The sequence below is a fragment of the Brachycentrus maculatus genome, unplaced genomic scaffold (genome assembly GCF_059751285.1).
Source record: "Brachycentrus maculatus isolate JH-2025_06_01 unplaced genomic scaffold, ASM5975128v1 h1tg000134l, whole genome shotgun sequence".
Lineage (NCBI taxonomy): Eukaryota > Metazoa > Arthropoda > Insecta > Trichoptera > Brachycentridae > Brachycentrus > Brachycentrus maculatus.
Window position 1 is genome coordinate 242,628 of NW_028280887.1, and position 21,020 is coordinate 263,647.

Sequence of the window (21,020 nt, forward strand, 5' to 3'; positions counted from 1 at the left end):
GCCATAATAAGGCGAAACATTTGTCACACAATTTTATTTTTATGTGTTTTCTAACCAAAAAATAAAATTAAGTAGTAATACAAAAAACCATTTGATTTTAACATTAAATGTATAAATTAAAATGGAGTTCTAGAAATTAAACGCCATATCTTTAAATGCAGTGAACATTGTGTACACGTGAAAGATACACCATTCTACCCATGATTGACAACCACACTACTCAAATTTAGAAAATGTATTTTATTTTTTATTTTATTTTATTGGAAGGAAGAACAACAGTTACAATATATGATACATACAGAATACAAAAAATAAAATCATGAGTACCAATTATAGTTCTTCACAACTATACATAAGAGAGGTCTATATAAAGGAAGAGACATGAGACAAGGATGGGATAAAGAGAAAAGGAGATGGTAGTGATAGGAAAAGAAGAAAAGGAAAGGACAGGGAATAGAATTAAGTTTTTAGGTTTATAAGATTTCGAACAATTTAGCTTTAAATTTTGAAAGATTGGAGTAGAACATATCAAGGTGTGTACAACATTCATTAAATTTCCCACAACTTCGATAAATAAAGGAATTTTTTGAATAGTTCTTTGTTGGTGCTGGATTATAAAAGGTATGACTATGCCTATTGATTCTAATTGGACAGTGAAAAGGTATCTGTGCAAGAAGATAGGGGCTCTCAGTCATATTATTTATAACTTTATACAAAAAATGTCGGATTTTCGACAGTGATCAGTTATACCAATCTTCAGCATGTCGAAAGTCTTACATGTTATATTTTTTTTCATATATGTTAAGATGTCAACGGAATGCGACCTTTCAACAGAGATACTGTTGTATTATCTAATACAGTGTGACCCAAATGCAAGACTTGCAATATGTGCACATCACGACTTGAGGGAAAACGTTACAAAAGACAGATGGGCCAATTTAGACACGTACTTTTGTGAACATACTATACGCTTCCAGTCTTTGTGCCAGACAACGTAACAATGCCGTCTTTTATAACTCGTATTCAGAAAACTTCGTGGAAATGAAAATCTTTAACGTTTTAAAGATATCATATTTTAGTATTTTACTATTATGGTCCTGATTATTTTATTATAAATATATGTGAGCATATATGCATATATATATATGTATATATATATATATATATATATATATATATATATATATATATATATATATATATATATATATATATATATATATATATATATATATATATATATATATATATATATAATATATATATATATATATATAAATATATATATATATATATATAAATATATATATATATATATATATATATATATATATATATATATATATATATATATATATATATATATATATATATATATATATATATATATATATATATATATATATATATATATATATATATATATATATATATATATATATATATATATATATATATATATATATATATATATATATATATATATATATATATATATATATATATATATATATATATATATATATATATATATATATATATATATATATATATATATATACTTATAACATGAAAAAGTGTGTAATAAAATGATATCAAGGTCCGAAAGATATGTGTATTGTCCAATAAATAAAAATTAATATTTACAATAAATCATGGAACGAAAACACACAGAATAAAAAGAAAATCTTTCTCATTCATCTTGTTTTATTCTCTCTCTACCTATCTGTGTGTGGAAGGGGCTTTCGGTTAGTTAGTTCTTTATATTGTATGTTTTATATATAGATCATAGATCTAAATTACCTAATGTATGGAAGTGAAGCATGGAGTTGGGAAAAGGAGGATGAAAATAGACTGAATGCAGTCCACGGTCTACAAAGACGACAAGTTGGAATGGAGCCAGGAAGAAAATGCAATCTCTCAGACGAATGTGTGGCAAAACGATGTATGATGAATGTTCAAATGGGGAAATTAGGAAATTGTGCAAGGCTGAGATAATCATTATCGATAAAATAGTGGTGTGTTGAGAAAGTTTGGACGTGTGGAATATAACATGTTAATCGATATACAGTATGTATATAAATGTAGATTATGTAACATGCATAAAGATTTCAGTTTTAATTGATTAAATGATAACTTTTAGAACCCAATGATATTCTGCTTCTTTAGCAATTTATTGGCTGCCGTTCTGGAGGTTCCGGGTTCGATTGCCAGAGGGGTCTAATAAATAAAAGTGATTTTTTCACTTCAATATTTATTCAATATTACCCTGGACTGGTACCTGAAGTGGAGGGCTGATCACCTTTCCTTCGTGTGTTAACGATCAAGATAACACTGCGTTTATATGATGAAGTGCCCTATGCACCATTGGGGTGCGGATAAGGGTTTTATTATTATTATTGTTATTATAAAATAAATAATTTCTGTCCGCCTCCGTAGTTTAACGGTCAGCACGCTCGGCTACCGTTCTGGAGGTCCCGGATTCGATTACCAGATGGGGGTCTAATAAATAAAAGTGATTTTTTCACTTCAATATTAATTCAATATTACCCTGGACTGGTACCCGAAGTGGAGGGCTGATCACCTTTCCTTCGTGTGTTAACGATCAAGATAACACTGCGTTCATATGATGCAGTGCTCTATGCACCATTGGGGTGCGGATAAGGATTTTATTATTATTATTTTTATGATAAAATAAATAATTTCTATCCGCCTCCGTAGTGTAACGGTCAGCACGCTCGGCTGCCGTTTTGGAGGTCCCGGATTCGATTACCAGATGGGGGTCTCATAAATAGAAGTGATTTTTTCACTTCAATATTTATTCTATATTACCCTGGACTGGTACCTGAAGTGGAGGGCTAATCACCTTTCCTTCGCGTGTTAACGATCAAGATAACACTGCGTTTATATGATGCAGTGCCCTGTGCACCATTGGGGTGCGAATAAGGGTTAGAATGAATATAAAATAAATACAAAATCAACATGTATTAAAAAATACTACCTCAAGAATTTACCAGTTATTACATTTTATAAATTATGACAATAAAATTTACAGAAAATATTGACTTATTTGATTATTACGATGTTTCATAACAAGTCTATTAGATTGCCCTATCCTGTATATGTTGAATAAGAGTCCACCACATTTTATGTGAAAATACTAATATTTCGACCCATACTCACCCCGTGTTGGCCCGACAACTTTGTCGGCTTTCGAACTTAACGAACTCGTATCGCTCACTCCTTTCAAGAACGTCATAAATCAAAAAACTTGATTTTTCAGGAGAACGTTTTTAATGTTTAAAAATATAACACAATGTATTAAAAATAAATATCAAGCCTTTTATAGAACTTTTTACTGTGCAACACATCTTTTTAGGTAAAACATGAAGGTTTTTTGTGCATTGGAAAAATATTTAATATATTTTAAAAAATAATTAAACAATACCTTTTCTTCAAAATGCAAAAACAACATTTTCTGCCCTGTAGCGGGTAAATATTATGTTCAAAATATGCCACTTTTTCTGGGATATAGTACATTTTCTGGGCATTCCGAAAACATGCACAACTGAAAATTGACGATTTTTGATTTATGACGTTCTTGAAAGGAGTGAGCGGTATGTGGTGACCACTTACCACGCCGATGTAATAACATCTGAAATGCGATGCAAGGGATGACGTCACTTGCTGCCATGATACTAAACACGGGTGTATTTCCTAACAATATGATGTGAAACACGTCGTTAGGTCCATTTTCGAGTAATTAGTTTGAACGTGTTTGCTTGATGAAACTTCATGGGTGTTCTGAAATATTACAAAGCAAATCAAAAGCGTGAAATTTCACTATTAAAATTTCAACACATAATAAATATGTAAAAGTTTATTTCAAGGACATTTTATTTTCCAAATCTTCTTGTATTTGTTTATTTCATATAAATATAAAACCGTTCTTTAAAATTTTGAATTATGATAAAATTTTGAAATAAGCAAATAAGGTTTATTAAAATTATAACCCTTATGATTTCTTCATGTAACATGATAAATATCTTTTTTAAAGGTAAATACATATTTGTGTTCTTATTATAAACACAAATTTGTAATTAAATTTTATAACCGTAGCCAAATTTACTTCTTTTATGTGGAGATATTCTTCTATGAAAAGTGGACCAAATGTAAAAGTGTGAATAAAAATTTGGACATGCCTAAAATAATGTTTATTAAAAAAAGTGGCCTGAAAAAAAAACTATGTTAATTAAACTTCATTTAGTTTTCATGTATACAATAGTAAATGTTACACTTATATCAATTTATCACTTAAACCAGCCTATGACTTATCTTTAGATCTGTAAATACTGAACAATTTTTTCATCTTTATTGATATGTATAAATTAAATACATAATTATTTTCTTATGGATATTTTAATTTTTCAGTATCACTCGTTGACCTAAAAACTTATATAATACTAAAATATTCCTATTAAAATTTTCAATTTATAAAAAGTTATTATTGTGCCTAAAATTAAAAACATATTTGTTTTATGTATGCAAAAGTTCGGAAACAACATAGGTGTCCTATGAAAATTGTGTGTTTCGGGATAATGTGGCAACTATAATTAATATGAGCAACCACTGTGTTATTAATTAATATTAAAAATTTTCAGTATCGCTCTTAACAAACTAACCATCACACCGCTTCTCCGCAGGGGTAGGCAGAGAGAATAGAACGCCACACTACTCTGTCCTTGCAAACATTCTTCGCCTCTTCCACGTGCATGCATCTCCTCATACATACCCGCCGATTGTATCGACTCCTAACCTGATTACTTTCAAGTATTTGGCACGCTTGATCGTGCCAAGTTTTTCTCGGTTTTCCTCTGCTCCTTTTTCCAATTACATTCGCCTCATAAATTTGTTTTACCGTTCTTTCCTCACACATTCATTCTACATGTCTAAACCATCTCAACATACATACCTTTCTTAATTTTATCGAAAATGCCTGTCTCAGCTTTGCATTCCTTCCTTATTTCACTATTCGAACATCTATCATACATCGTTTTGTCGCATATTCTTTTGAGAGATCGCATTTTGACTGCATTCAGTCTATACTTTCATCCTTCTTTTGCCAACTCCATGTTTCACTTCCATACATTAGGGTCGGAACGAGGACTCCGTTGTGTACCGCCAGTTTAGCTCACTCTTTGGCCTCAATATTCATCTATGTCCAGTCATTAAAAAACGGTACTAATTATTATATTCATACATTATTATGCGGTTCGCCGCCCTTCCTTTGTACATCATCCGCCGGCTATGTGCTTCTCCCTCCCTCTTGAAGCCACCCCCTCCCCCTCCCCCGCCCCCGCCACCCGCACACCTGCAGCGCGCACTTCCACAACGGAACACAGTAATTTCTCGACGCAATCGCAAACCCCAACGCTTTCCGTTAATCCAGAGCGACCCAGGTGCCATTTCATGCCTCGATCGCAAATCTCCAATCATACTCTATTTTTGTTTTCTGTTAAAATCAAATATAAGTGTTTTTTTTTAATACTTTTAATCTTATTTTATTTTTGATAACATCTATTGTATTCTTGCCAGTGACCTATACTTTAACCTTAAATACAAATTATACCCACACACAGGCCATGCCTTTTTTATGCGACTTTTTTTTGTAATATAGTATTTATTTTTTTGTACTTGTACATATTTGTATTATTTTGTGAAATGCAAAAGAAATTTAAATAAAGGATAAAAAAAAATTGTAATTTTTTCAATGGATCAAGTGACTGGCACTGTTCTAGCAGCCGGTCGTGTTTTTAAGCGCTCCCAAAAAATGCACACACATTACTGCGGTTTAAAAAAATATATTGTTGTACTACATTTTTTTCTTAATAGTATTATCCTTAGTTTAAGAGAAAAATAATTATGAACATCTCAACAATGTTTGCTAAGAATGAGTTTGGTACTAACTACCTAACTCTTTATAAAACGGTTGTTTCTAATTTTTTGGTTACTTTCCACGTATATTTGTACTGTATTTGGTTACCTAAGTAAGGTTCTATTTTGTTAAGTGAAAGTATTGTTAACTTTGTGGTATGGTAATATGAGACATTCCTCATCATTCGTCGTTCACATTGTATAATACAACTTTAAAACTGTGCTTCACAACTGCCATTTTCAGAATAACCATTCCATCATCGGTGTGTGGTTGACCTGATGATTATGGTTATTCCATTACAAAATTATTTCATGACAAATTGAATTTTCATCGAAATACTAACCTTTATTATATTTCTTTACATATTCTAAAAAAAGATAAAATGTTTAGAACACCGGTGGACTAAAATATATTCTTCATTATTTTAATCCGTTTTTTTAAGCCGGTCTTTCTAGTAACCAGTCTTTCTGATTCTTCTTTACTTATGTTAAGCTGTCAATAAAAATAACTTTTAAGTAGACAAACGCAAATTTCTGAACAAATGTTATGACACAACCAAAATATTGAAAATTAAAATTATTTTTTACTTGAATATTTATTTAATTTAAAATTTTAATGATACCTGATCCGCAAGACGATTGCCTTGTCTTCAAGAAATTAACGATTAACATCAAATTGACGCTACAACACAGTGCTTTATGCACCATTTAGTGAAGATAAAGATAAGAATACTTAACTGATAGAAGATTTTAAGCCACAAAATTATCTCATTTATAAATTGAATAACAAATATATCTTTTATTCATTTAAAAATTCTTACTTTTGTAACTACTCTTGTCATAAAATTACTCTTCTAAACCTGTAACATAAAGTAACTCTGGCAGTTTTTTTTGTTTTCTGAAAATCACAAATTCACAATTTTTATGGCGCTGACGCTACAGCCTGGAAAATCAAACTGGACCTAGAGTATCCACACAGCCTCCGTTAGTCTGCCGCAGAATTGGCGCGCGTCGGTCGCATTTACCTCTCTTCCGCATAATTTCGGTATACCCCAATAATAGTGTTTTGATCTAACGTAGTCGACTATTGGCTCTTGTATTGTCTGCTGCCCGGATCCACCCGGGGCAAACCAAACAAATATTTTTTTGTGATTTCTTGTTATTAGTTAAAAATAAATATATCCTAGTTGCATTAGTTGTGAATTATGACAGTATGGTTCTTTTTTGTGTATCTACTGTGAGAGTTGTCAAAACTTTGGTGAGTTTTGAGATTTATTTATTTATTTTTTATTCTAAAAACAACGAAATGGTCTTTCATTTAATGAACATCTTTACGTAATTTATTTTATTTTATTTAATCGTATGGTTTATTCTCAAATGGCACAAATTTATAAAGAATTTATGAATAATCAAACCAATGTAGTAATATTTTTTTGTGACCGTAATCAATGCTTGGGTGAATTTTTAAACATGTGTGCATTATTTTGTAAACATATGTATTTTTACACAAACTGCCGTCTTTTTTAGTAATTTTACCCTTCTTTTCATGTTTTACGAACGTTAACTACTTTTCAAAGTGGTTAACGTTCATGTAAACTGCATACGTGGTAACCGGTTTTATTTCTGGATATTTATTTTCTGTATAAATATATAATGATCGAAATGTTCTCTAGATATCCAAAAAAACTATAATAATGAATTTATTTAAGTGATCTGATTAAGTTAGAAATGTACAAACCCAGGTTGTTCGATTAAAAAACTAACTAGTTAACCATCACCCTTGAGGTATTTTTTTACGAAAATGGCGCTATATAAGTTATCCAATTTTATTATTATTATTATCACGCCGTTTATATGTAGGAGTAGTTAGAGAGAATAGAACGCTCCACGAATCTTTCGTTGTAAATAACTTTTGCCTTTTCTATATTTATGAATCTCCTCATAATTAATTCTCTCTCTGAAATAACCCCTTTTAAGAATTTAAAATGCTTTATCACGTCAACTTTTCTTAGGTCTGTCTTTGCTCCTATTTCCAACTGAATTCGCCTGATAAATTTGTTTAATTGTTCATTCTTCACTCAATTGTTCCACATCACCAAACCATCTCAACAAACTTTTCTTTATTTGTCAATAATTAATATCTCAGCCATGCAACAATTAATTAACATTGTTTTGCTACACATTCATTACAGAGATCGTATTTTCATAAAAGTTTTATTATACAATTATCATAGCTAGTTTTGGGGCACTTTTAAAAAGTCAGTTATAGTTTTTCAAATCATTGTCATCAATTTCATTCATTCACATCATGTCATTATTTATATCACATTTTTCAAATAATTTTCTATACCTAGTTCAAAGCTAAAGATTATGTATCAGTTTTGATAATAAACATTATGTTTTTTATTTTTTTAAATATTCTATACTACCCTAAGTAAAAGGTCTGTTTATTTAAAAAATATATATGATCGTTATATAGTAACATTTTCACCATTATCAATTATAGAAGCTAGAACATGGGCCACAATCCGTTTTTTTCAGATGATTTGCATAGAGTTATGTTCTCAAAAGCTATGTTGTCATTTTTTTTTTAGAAAAATTTATTTTCATGTAAATAAGCTGATAACTTTTCCGAAAGTAGTACACGCGAAATCTCTAGACTCTAGGGTGTAATTTACATTTTAGCGTTACGTAAGTGACAACAACTTTTAAATTGCGTTATTGAAATACACCATCTATACGCTTTTTGCTAAATTACTTAAATTTTGCACGAATGTAGGCGTCGAAAAAATTTCAACGAAAATGGCTAACAAAAGAAAATGAATTTTTTCCCTCAGACGACTTATACATGCCGGCTCATTTTATTCAAATAACAATCCTTATTTAAATAAAGACTGCCCATTCAATATTCTTTCAGGATTACCGATTCAATAATACATTTATCTAAGTATTAGAACGGAGCTTTAGGACCATTTCATGAATAAGGATTTTCCATACTGAAATTTACCATGATGAATCCGCTTATTCAATGACAATAAATAAATTTTCCTACTACAAAATGAAACGTTTGATTTATTTCAAAAAGCTGGCAGATAAAACATATTTCAAATTGCTTTGTTTGAAGCTTTTTTGAAAAAAAATTCAAACTCGATATTAAATGTTAATACTAAAAACTGAAAGAACAATGTTTTGATATTTTCTGAAGTTTACTACTTACTCAATGTACAAATTTACATAAAAATACGCATAGAAATGAATACTTTTGACCTGTTTTCATAAATAATTTCACTCAAAGAGGTCGGTTGTTAGTTCGATGTGTTGTAATTATTTTAACCCTTACCCACACCATATTGCGTAAGGGCGCATTGAAGCGGTGTAACGTATTATTAATAACTTGTCGGTAAGATGAGCAGTCCCACGCTTCAGGTACCAGTCTTGTGTGATATTAAATAAATATTTAAGTGAAACATCACTAATATTTCTTCAAACCTCCCGGAAATGGGACCAAGCACCTTTAAAATTGTAGCCAAATGCTTAAACCTATACACCTATAAACCTTACATTATTTTCGTATTCTTTTAACCCTCATTCGTACGCAATGGTGCATAGACCACTGTATTGTATCGTCACAGCATTGTTATGATCGTTGATAATTAAAATATACATATTTTCACATATACATACATTTAAAACTCATATATGTTGTATATATAACATATATGGGTTCAAAAGACCCAGTATCGAATATTTTATTGTAAAGAATATATACTTTTTCAATTATTAAGAACTTATCATATCAAAACGTGTGTATTTTTTTTTCTAAAAATTAATTGACTACAATCACGCCGATTCTTTACAAGAATAGATAGAGAGAATAGAATGCCACACCATTCCCCCTTTAATATTCATTCATCTCCTCATATAAACACGCCAATTATTCCGACTAAGCAAGTATTTGAAATCATGCAAAGTATTGCTCAAAATCTCAAATATCAAACAAATATTTTATAAATGGCATTTAATAACAGAAAAATCTTGTGGCATGAAGTGATTGTCAAACGATCGCTTTATTTAAAATGTGTTTACGCTTACACCGTCACAAAAAGCTCCCGACTGCTCCGTAAAAGAAAGTCGGGAAAATTAATTTAATCAGTTCGTTCAACATCAGGCTACATACCTGGAAGGGTAAACAAAAGCACCTGTTTCGCTGACGGAAAAAAGCTGCGTATGCTTCCACCCCTTAATACTCCAAAGCTTATCATGGAAAAATTTCCATTACCCGGTTTAGCTTAAACAAAAGGCAGCCAAAAACCTGGTTCACGTTTCCATTGTTCATTCTACTGGGTCTTTATTAGATGACATAACAGAGTGATATGCGTGGAAAAATAAATGTAACGTTGAGGCGTTTGTTTCATGTATTAACAACAACATATTTTGAATGGTATATTTTACATTTATTTCCTAAAAAATGTGGTAATAATATGTTATGTGAGGTACTGAACTTATAACAACTTATTTTTCGCATCATTTTGGGTATTTATCATTCAAAAAACTGGGTTTCTCTACTTTCTGGGAGTTATTTTTGCATTTTTATACTAAGACCACTTTAAAGTGTTAGAAATGCTTAAAAGTGTGAAGTTAAACCATGTTTTCATTAGTCTTCCTTTGCTTGTATTACCAACAATATGATTAATGTCATTCATTCGATTCACATTTTCAAATCGTCTCAATACACCTTTCTTAATTTTAAATTATTTTCTTTTATCAGTATTCAAACATCTATCATAAAACGTTTTCATACATTTATCTGAGTGAACGCATTTCGATTACATTCCATCTGCTTTCTTCCTTCTTTTTCCAACTCCATGCTTCACTTCCTTCCAATTCAAGTTAAATTTATCATAAAGTTTTAGTTTCGTACTGATATTTCTTCGTGACTCTTTATTTTATACAATAATATAATTACTTTATGGTTTTTTAGCCACATGTAATTTAATTTTACGTGACTGGGTTTTGTGGTTACCGAATCACTAGTCTTATGATGTCAGTAAATACGAATTATATTTATAATAAACACGAAATACTATTAAGTTGTTATTTTTATCAAATTATAATATTATAAAAGCGTGTTCGATTTTATATAAATAAATATATTATTATTTTTATATATATATATATACATATATATATATATATATATATATATATATATATATATATATATATATATATATATATATATATATATATATATATATATATATATATATATATATATATATATATATATATATATATATATATATATATATATATATATATATATATATATCATTATACGAGTATTTTGGCCGCTTAGGCCAAGAACCAACGAAATATCATACAATAGTGCTCTTAAAAAAACATAGATTAGCCATCGATAACGACATTTTGATGCGATGGTAGCTCCGTCGATCAGCAAAAATCTGTTTCCAAAGCCTCAGTCGTCCGGTACATCCTTTCCATTGTTCAATATTCACGGGGACGTCTCTCCTACAATATGTGCCATCTCAGCGGCTCAGGGCGGTCTCACAAATCGCCCTTATACATTGTGTTAATCGGGGCGGAAAGGGCTCCAGAAAGACTACAAATAATCTAGGCGTGACCTTTAATGGACAGTTCGACGGGCAATTTTTCCCAATAAATCACACCGTAATATTAACTGGAGACGCGGCCTATGGGAGTGGAGACCTTAACATAGGTCATGAGTCAAGCTATTTCAAATTTCGCAATAAAACCCTGCGATGACCCACGCCAGCCATCTGTCAAAATTTCAAACCCTTGGGTAGGAATGATAAACATTCACGACGTTTTAGGTGTGTCCAAATGGTTGTTCACAAATCTGTGTTAGACCAATTTCTTTTTTAAATATGAATGAAAATTTTTTCATAGATTCTAGAAACAGTTGATTATAAATTGTTCTTTTTGCATTTGTTGATAATAATATTGTTTCGGGGGTGGAAAATTGTTATGTGAAATTTAAACGATGAAAATCTCTTTTAATTATTGTGATATTTATTAAAAATCAGTTTTATTTATTGTTTCGGCATTTACATTGTGGTAAGACATGTTAAAATTATTAAAGAAAATACTCGTTTTTTTACCATTTGAGTTTATTTATGACTACTAGTCTCAGAAGCTCAGCTTCCATTTTCAGGAATAAATGTGAACTAAACATAATTAATAATAAACTGTTCCATAAATAAGGAGAGGGGTAAGTTAAGGGGAGAGGGGGTTAGTCAAGGGGCGGAGTTTTAAAATAAAGGAAAAATTGAAAACAACGGTAAAGAATTTTGAAACAATATATTAAATTATATTTTTAAAGCTATATACAATTGTTTTATGAAAATTAAACACTTGAATAATCCATTAACAATTAATTAACATTAATCCAATAACGACAATTGTTTTCATCTTCTGGTACAAATTAAAACCAATAAGTTTTAATTTGTACCATAAGATGAGACCAATTGTCGTTTTCGAAACTAGTCGTAAATAAAAATAAAACTCGATAAAGTGGATTATTCAAGTGTTTAATTTTAATAAAATAATCATGTCATTCCACAAAGTTAATGCCGAATCAATAAATAATAAACATACAATTGATTAAATTATTTATAGAATTAAGGTTTTTTTGGATTAATAAATTTTCTAAATAATTCATAATTTGGCCATAAGTGGCAAAAAAGATCAAAAAACTCAAGTGGTAAAAAAACAAGTGTTTTATTTAATAATTTTACAACCAATTTCCTTTGATTCACACTCCGAACATGAAATTATGGGTAAAAAAGTGATTAAAAAAAGTGTATTGGTGAGTTTTGTTTTGTTTTGTTGAGATGTGCTTTTTTGTGATCGATGTGAGTTTCTTGAATGTTTTCTGTCTTAAATGTAAGGATTGTTTTAGCATGTAGCAATATGACTGTATAGTGTAGTAATATTTCGAATATATTTTGTGTGGAAAGTTGTGTTGAAACTCAAAATATTAAATAATGTGTCGTATAAAATAACATTTTTATTATAAAAATATTTTGACGTTATATTCTTGGATTCTGCATATTAAAAATATATTCATTTTTCATCTTATCGCTCTCTCTTCATAGAATTTTACATTTAACTTTTTCCTTACAAGTAATACATATTGAAATTTTATATACTTAAAAGTACATTTTTTTTCTTTTTTATATTGCGTGTGTATTTTATGTTAAAATAAATTAAAACAAAAAAAAACCGTATGTAAAAAGAACTTCACCGACAAGACACAAAAGGTGGCCTGATGCGTCCTTACAAAAAAATGTTTATGAATGTTTATATGTACAATATATATTAAGTTAACCAATAAATGTTTCAATATAAAAAAAAATATTTTATACACTTAAAAGTTATATTTTGTCAACTAACCAGTTATATTATATACTCTTAAAACCTTTTTTTCAATGCTTTTCATTTTAAATCATATTAACGTTTTTCATTACATTATACGAGAACGCACATACATATCGACTTACATACTCTTTTTAAAAAACCCGCAGAGTAACGCGCAATATTTTTTTGTAATACTAACAAGCTTTGGGGTTGAATCCATAAGTTACACACATGCGAGTTATGTTCCAGAGATAATATTTTCGGTTTCAACAAATTGTGAGTTTAAAAAATATATATTTAGGGGTGAATTTGGGTCAGCTGTTGAAAATATTACGAACGCCATTATCTACGAAGGCAAAAAACTAAATTATATTTACGAGTATTTTTAGAAGAACCTTTTACATTATTTCAACTGGCTAACTATAACGCTACTTCCCCACCAGGGCAGAGAGAGAGAATATAACGGCACAACACTGCTGTCAAAAAATCTTCGCCTCTTCGACATTCATGCATCTCCTATTACAAATTCGCTGATTCTTCACCTGACTAATTTTAAGTACCTACGTGATCATGTTAAGTTTTGTTTTAAGTAAGTTTTAAGATTTTCAGTTACATTCTGAAACCTTTTTAAAAAATAGTATCTATGTCATTTGAAGATAAAATTCTTTTAACCATCTTAACAATCACTTTTTTTTATATAAAGTGAATTTTTAAACATTCTTTGAATTTTCATTTTATTTTATTTATAAGTGTTTAAAAAAAAAAACATTACATTTTTCCTTTATTAGGTAAAAATTTTGTTCACTCTTAAATTATACTATATTTATTTATGCTTTATTGAATCTACATCTTATCAATTCAAATTCAGTATCTTTATGCTATTTCAAGTTAAAACTACATATATTAAATGGTCAAATTATAAGCTAAAATAAAAAAAATCAAAATGTTATTTTCTGGCGGTTCTCATGTATGTGATTATAATCCAGGATTCGGACCTCACATACTAATAAAAGAGTTTCTGCTCAATATTAAAATAAATTCAATTATTTTATGGCATTTCAATTTAAGGTATTTTATGTAAACCTCTTTTAAATTATATTAACTTCCCGTATGCCGTTTGAACTGGTAAAGAATGCTGTACTTGAAATTCCAGTTCTCCAATACGTGACAAAAATACTCCTACAAGCATTTAGGTTAGATAAACATGGTAAATGTTTATTGCTTTTTAGTCAAGACGTCTTTCTGCCTAGGAATTACAGTGCACAAACCATGAAAGGGTTCACATTCCCTATGCATGGCTTCCTTGAGTCTTTGATGCTGCCCAGACATGTGGGTTCTATTTCCATCCCTCTTTCTCTACCCCTTGTCAGAGAGGGATGAATTTCTCCTTCATTGGTCTTTTTTTATCAATCATTTGATGCTCGATATATTTTTTGTAGCTTTTACTGCGTTTATATACACAATTGAAAAAACGTTAAATACTCATTTATCTTAAACAAAAAAGTGTATAAAATTATTAGATAGATATGAGTATTACAAAAATAAAGATTGTATTGTATTCCATGTTTTTTGGAAATATTTTCATTATTTTACAGGAATTTTGCTATTAATCCTATTAGAAATGTTTTATTTTTATTTATTTATTTTTTTCTATTTGACCATACTCAGCCACAAAAAATTGTGGCCGAGTACAGTAAGTAGAATATAATAATTAATAATTTTCAAGCAGTTTTTTTTATATTTTTAAAAATTAATAAAAATAAAAATACAACATTTTGAGTGTGTCCAAATACTTGTTCACAAAATCTGGATTAGCTTTAATTACAGGAATTATTTTCATATTATTTTTTGACATCTCATCAAAGATGAAGAAGAATAGGGAAGTCTGGGCATTTACGGGGCATACATATAAGAGTATATTTGGACCTCACATACTAATATAAGAGTTTCTGTTAAGTAAAAAGCTTCTTTTCACCAATAGATTCTAAATTGGTTCATATATATAGAGCTTCCAAGAATTTGAGTAGTGTGGTTGTCAATAATGGGTAGAATTGGTGAATGTTACACGTGTGTAAAGTGATCACTTCAACCAGCCTATGACGGTCGTCAGCCCCGTAAATGCTCAGACTTCAATATTCTTCTTCATCGTTGATGATATGTCAAAAAATAATAAATAAAAATAATAAAATCATATCAATCTTTTTTTAGAATTTCATTAATAGTTTATTTATATGCGTATATACTCGTAAGTACATTTATTAATCTTCTTTATCTAGTATGTCAAATACCCCTAATGTCGACAATTACTTGATAGAATTCGTCCTTATTTTCGTCAGTATCTCGACTGTTCTGATTCCCATTTAATCTCGTAAATTCTGGAGCCAGAAGATCCGCCTCATTCAAAAATATATAGATGAACATTCATTTTAACATTAAACAAATATGACGAAATGTAATGAAAGAGTTACTGGCCTAAGTGATCACTTTATACACGTGTAACATTCGCCATTCTACACTAATCAAATTTATGAAACTCATATAAATATTTCATATTATTCTTACGACGCTTCATGTTTGAGTTCGCAGCAGTATTTATGGTTGAATTGAGAAAGCTTTTTTTATTTGAAACATACCCTTTTATTTTTATGTATAGAAGGTCCTTGCAGATTTTTATCATATTGAGAAACGCCTGAAAACCATATTTTTTTATGGGAACCCACCAAGCCACTTTATGTATACCGCCAGTGGAGTTTTTTTTTGTTTTTATTATTATCAACTTTTTTTAATATTCTATGGACAAAAAATACTATGAAAACTCAATTTTATAATTTTTAACATATTGACGCATTATCATTTACTAATGCTTTTATTTTAGCTTGAATTAATATATTTAATGTCCTCATACAAAATAATTTAAAACTTTTAGAAAATAAGTAAACTTTCGCTGTCGTGTAATCTTTGTACTTCTAGACACTTGTCACCGTGTCAAGCATATTAATGTCAAGTTTGATCGTAATTTAAGACGTTGTATAAACTCTAATTCCCGTTTCACCCCTTTCTTCACTCAAATATGTACATATCATTAAAATATTTAAGGTACAAAATAACATTCTATCGCCAAACCTTTTGTATAAAAGCTTCACACCCTTACTACGAAAATACAGAAGAATCGTGAAGTATATAAATAATAAAAAATCAAAATAAAAATAATGTTGAAAAAAAAGAGACTAATTATTAACAAACTTAAGTTTAGGCCCAGTAGTTGATAAGTAATAATTATATTCATATTAATTTTTTTTTGACATCTCATCAAAGATGAAGAATTTACGGGGCTGACGACCGCAGCCTTTGACGATCGTCAGCCCCGTAAATGCCCAGACATCCATATTCTTCTTCATCTTTGATGAGATGTCAAAAAAAATATGAAAATAGCTCCTGTGATTGGAGATAATCCAGATTTTGTCCACAAATATTTGGACACACTCAAAATGTTTGTACAAATTATTTATTTAGAAACAATGTATGTTAAGCAATTAACATTAAAACCCAGGAAATAATTTACTTAATTGATGTTTTTCTTAAAACACCGTTTTTGATTTGAAAAATAAGTTTTCCTTCAAAATAAATATATGGGTTTGAAAAGAAAGGAGTTATTGAAAATATGAGTTAACAAATTATTTTTATTCATTATATTTAAAAAATCTTCGTGGAAAGACATGTTACCTCTTTGGCGGTTGGCCGGCGAATGAGTTCTGTCTTACCCTTAACTAAGCTTATTACCTTGTTTTCCTTAATTTCATCTTATTTTGTACATATTAACAGTTGCATTAAAAGTGGTTCTTTATCCTGCTTAAACTGACAGTAAAGATTATCCACTTTTCGTTGGTAGAATCAATTTTAAGATAAGGAATAAAGTCTTGGATACATTCTATAAAAAAAATTAAAATGTTACAAAAATTTGCAATATTTCATATGCAAGAATATAAAAATGTACATTTTTATGTATAATATATATTTAAAAAAGTTTTTTTTTACCATCACGCCGCTTCCCCGCAGGGGTAGGCAAAAAAGCTACTTGTGTTAAAAAGTATTACAAATTTGATTAATAGCTATATAAAGTCAAATTCAGTACTTGGAATATTGTGGATAAATATCATAGTTGAGCAACAAACTTGAAAGTATAAAAAGCTTCTAATACACAACTTTGATACCCACTTCACCCACAACGAAGGGCTGATGGTCCCAAGAGTGAACAATAAATATGGAAGTAGAACACTTCAATACAAGCGCCCTTGAGGTTGTATTTTACGAAAATGGCGCTATATAAATTATCAAAATTATTACAGTTTCAAGCATTTTTAATTTGTTGCCGGTACTGCTAAGAGGGCAAACAAAAATATGGAGCAAAGCCAAAATAAAGTAATGGGTAAATCATGACCAGTTTTTATTGTTAAAAATTGAAATAAGATATTCTTTAACATTTTTTACTGTTGAAATAAAAAAGAAATAAAATGCAATGCCCACATTTCTATTGAGTCGTATTTCATAATGATTTGAAGCTATGAAAAGATAAAAAAATGTATGAAACAAAATTGTATTAAAAAACTAATAAAAATGCCAACAGCTATGAGTAACGTTAAGTATTCCGTTCATTGCTGTTAAATTCTTAAGATGGGGCTGCCTTAGTGGTTAAAATAACTGATTTTCTATAAATTATGTTCTTACCTTTCTCAGGCATTAACATATAAGTATAGTAAAAACACGCATTTGTTTGAATACAACGTTGTGTGAAAAATCATACCAACCAATTGCAATCAGTGAATAACTTTAGGAGGTTTAAGATTTTGAACAAGCAAACATCAACATTTTATTTGTGAAAATTATGTATGAATTTCTCTTGAATAAATTTTTCACGAAAAAATAACCTCTTTTTTTTTAAGGTGAAGAATACACTTTTTTATCATATTGGTAGTACTGAATTAGAATTTTATAATTCTAATATTTCTCATATAAAATAAAATCTTTTGACTTTGGTGTCAATATTTTATTTATGACCATCCCTGAGAAATTTTCTTAGGTTCAAATATCACATCTTAATATTATACAATTATTCAAATTTCCCATTTCGCAACATAAATTAGTATTAAAATTTTGGAATTCTCTTTGAAAGTGAAATATTCTAACTTTGAGGGAAATTTTCAGACTCAGCTTTCTTAAGTTATGTTTATATAACGTCTTAAAGGGAATTGAAGGTTGTATTATACTGCTTTACGGCGTAGGAAAATGATTTCAGTAAAATAGAAATTGTGTACAATGTATGAACAAGACTTGAAATCTCTAAGTATTGGAATACCTATACTTACACAATAATATTTTTACATATTAAGCTCTTGTATTGAAAATTTCCACATTTATCAAATGAAATAAACTCCGTTTAAATTAGCTACAACGTATCACAAAAATTAAAGTCGATATACTGTAAAGTGATTTTTTTATGTAGTTAATGTATAAAATGTGTACAAAGGGCGATTAAGACATGAAATCTTTAAGTATTGAAATATTTGTACTATATAAAGTTCTAACATTGAGATTTTCTACATAAATTGTACAAAATTACCTCGTTTAAATTGGTTTTGAGGTTTTACAAAAATTACGGTTGCAAAATAATATTTTAGTTTAAAATATATTTTTCTTTATAACTTACTTGTAAACGTATGTTAACTCGTCCCAAAGAAAAAGCATCCCCAAGATTGTATCCATATAGTAAAGTTTAATGGTCAGCTCATTTGACTACTGTGCTTGAGGTGCCGGATTCGATTCTCAGGGAGGGAGTGATATTACTCTGTTATATTTCTTTAATACTACCCTAAACTAGTACCTGAAGCACAGGGCTGATCACATTTCTTTCGGAATAAGATAAATGAATTCAGAAAAATTATTTTTCTTGTTTTGATTTTTTTTTCTTCTCCTTGGTATAGACCTTGTGGTGTGTTTTTAAGAGGGATTAACCACCTGCGATGTCGATTGCCAGCTGTCAATCCATCTCTGTTGCGGTCTGGCCAGAAGTTGTCTACTTTGGGGTTGGCCATGCAGAGCATATAGTGGGGTCTGGATTGTTCAATTCTCCTCATATGCGTGTACCATTGTCTTCTTCGTTTCCATCCCAGCTAACGACATCTTCGATCTCGCATATTTTTCTTATCGTGGTGTTCCTAATAATCTCGTAGACTCTTGCCAGATATGCTCCTTAGGGCTTTATTTCTGACATTCTAAGCCCGTTCTTTTGTTATTGTGGTGTCTGTTTTTCATTCGATCCCATATCGCTCACTCCTTTCGAGAACGTCATAAATCAAAAATCGTCAATTTTCAGTTGTGCATGTTTTCAGAATGCCCAGAAAAGATACTATATCCCAGCAAAAGAGGCATATTTTTAACTTAATATTTACCCGCTACAGGGCAGAAAGTGTTGTTTTTGCATTTTGAAGAAAAGGTTTTGTTTAATTTTTTTTTAATATAATAAATATTTTTCAAATGGAGAAAAAACCTTCAGGTTTTACCTAAAAATATCTGTTGCACAGTAAAAAGTTCAAAAGTGGCTTGATATTTCTTTTTTATAAATTGCATTATATTTTTAAACTTTAAAAACGTTCTCCTGATAAATCAAGTTGTTTGATTTATGACGTTCTCGAAAGGAGTGAGCGATATGTCATGATGAGTCACGCACTAATTTTATATATCTTAATTTTGCCGCCGATCTTCATGTCACGGTTTTTCCGTGTATAATTAATTTAAAAGGTTTCAATAAATTGTGGAATCGTACAAAGCAAATTCCGATTCAAGACATAAAGAAATATTATTTTTAAGGTTTCCTAGGAATTCTCAGAAGCTGTTTTGAATATTGTAAAATAGAAATAATACTCGCGAAGGAAAAATATTACCTTTCGTTATTTTACTTTTCCACGAAATATATTTTCGGGATAATAATCTTTTGTAAAGGGGAATCATATTTTTCGCCTTGAAATTCGTAAAATGTTATCATCCATGTCAAAATTTTAATTCTATTGACAGCGCCCTGTAGGCTTTCACCGTCGTTTTTAATAAATATATTTTCATAGCGCGTGGGGGTTGAAAATCGCTGGGCCCACCCCCTCTACAGTCACCTTGAAGGTTAAGGATTACAATATTCCTTGTGAAGGCAGCGTGTGCCGCTTATAAATAATATGTAGGTAAGCATCTCAAACGTGCCAACTGGTTTTTTGCGCAAGGACACGTGAGCATATATCTCAGCAAAAAATATCATTTCTCATACTAAGGGTTAATGTTTATAACGCTTAATATATAAATTTTGTTTGAATTTGATAAAACTGATTTTTTCCTTTTTCATATTTTTTTGCTGATCAATATAAAAATATTATAATAAAAATATATTTTTTATTTGAAACACTAACATTGTGATTTTCCATTTTATAATTAAAATGCAACTTTGTTTTTAAAAATCAATATAAAATATATATTTTTAGTGATTTTAAAACAAAGTTACATTTTAATTATATTGTAAAAATATTTATGGTATTGTTTCACAATATTTTAAGTGTGTCTAAATAACTAGTCAAATTAGAAATACACTTAAAAAATGTTTTCAGGCATCTCCTTTTATGTCAAACAATTCGAGAATAATATTATAC

General features: G+C 29.5%; 1 protein-coding gene across 1 annotated transcript in view; it reads left to right on the forward strand.

Moving 5' to 3' along the window:
* The first annotated feature begins 6,961 nt into the window (after window positions 1–6,961).
* Window positions 6,962–21,020, forward strand: part of LOC148309260 (potassium voltage-gated channel protein Shaw-like) — a 213,987-nt gene continuing 199,928 nt past the window's right edge. Inside the window, exon 1 of the mRNA XM_088260391.1 lies at window positions 6,962–7,192. The gene's annotated coding sequence lies outside the window, so the exon portion shown is untranslated. The remainder of the gene's footprint in view (window positions 7,193–21,020) is intronic.